Source organism: Heteronotia binoei, chromosome 14 (genome assembly GCF_032191835.1).
Source record: "Heteronotia binoei isolate CCM8104 ecotype False Entrance Well chromosome 14, APGP_CSIRO_Hbin_v1, whole genome shotgun sequence".
Classification (NCBI taxonomy): domain Eukaryota; kingdom Metazoa; phylum Chordata; class Lepidosauria; order Squamata; family Gekkonidae; genus Heteronotia; species Heteronotia binoei.
Window position 1 is genome coordinate 16,965,642 of NC_083236.1, and position 1,332 is coordinate 16,966,973.

The following is a 1,332-nucleotide window of genomic DNA, read 5'->3' on the forward strand; positions in this document are numbered from 1 at the left end:
TATTTCCTTTTAATGGTTTTAACTGTTCAAATTTAATTCTCTCATGATGTGATTTTAACTATTTTATTATGTTGTAATCTGCCCTGAGCCCGACCTGGGAAAGGGCGGACTAGAAATCAGCAAAAATAAAGAAATAAACGATGCTTTATCTAAAGAATGCAAGGGAAGGAAGAGTGTGTTTCATTCAGAGGGCCTTGCTTCCAGGCCCAGGATCACCAGACAGCTGGATTCCACTGGGCATGGCTAGAGACAGTGTTCATGTTTCTTCCTTTGCCCTAATTAGACAAGCCTGGATGATGGTAGAAAGCAGAAAGTTGACAATATAAACTCACAGGCGCAGGAATTCATCGGAGCAGCGGAAGATTGCCAGACTCCATGTGGGGCCTGAAGAAGGGTTGCCAACCTCTGGGTGGTCAAAAGCAAAAACCGTGATATTTCTAAATGAAATTATATTTTTGAAGTATGGTCGTTAGGGCTTTTATTGTAGAAAAAGGCCAGCAGGAAGTCATTTGCACAGAAGGCCACGCCAACTGATATTAGCACCAGAATGTTTTAACTGTTTTAATAACGTAATGTGAACCTGTTCTGTTTTGACATGTTGTGAGCAGCCCTCAGCCTGCTTCGGTGGAGAGGGTGGGATATAAATCCAATAAACAACATAAACATAAACCCTCATGTCATGCCAGCCGGAACTGCGTTCCTGTGTGTTCCTGTTCCAAAAAAGCCCTGATGGTTATCAATACAAAATTATCGAGAACACCTTAGTAAAGTTCAACAACGCTTTTCTTCCTGCGCCTGTAGCGGTAGCAAGATGGCCAAGCGCACCAAGAAAGTTGGCATTGTGGGTAAATATGGTACTTGATGTGGAGCGTCCCTGAGGAAGATGGTGAAGAAGATTGAAATTAGCCAGCACACCAAGTATACCTGCTCCTTTTGTGGCAAGACGAAAACGAAGAGGAAAGCTGTGGGTATCTGGCATTGTGGCTCTTGTATGAAGACAGTGGCTGGTGGTGCCTGGGTATACAACACTACTTCAGCGGTGATAGCGAAATCTGCCTTCCGAAGACTGAAGGAGTTAAAAGACCAGTAGAAACCTCTTTATCTCCTAATGTTGTATTATGTTCTTCCAGAGCCAGTTTGGTGTAGTGGTTAAGTGTGCGGACTCTTATCTGGGAAAACTGGGTTTGATTCCTCACTCCTCCACTTGCAGCTGCTGGAATGGCCTTGAGTTAGCCATAGCCCTCGCAAGAGTTGTCCTTGAAAGGGCAGCTGCTGTGAGAGCCCTCTCCAGCCCCACCCACCTCACAGGGTGTCTGTTGTGGGGGGAGAAGA

The 1,332-nt window shown here is 45.0% G+C and overlaps 1 pseudogene; it reads left to right on the forward strand.

The window, feature by feature from the left end:
* The first annotated feature begins 811 nt into the window (after positions 1 to 811).
* Positions 812 to 1,125, forward strand: LOC132582373 (large ribosomal subunit protein eL43-like; annotated as a pseudogene).
* Positions 1,126 to 1,332: the final 207 nt, after the last annotated feature.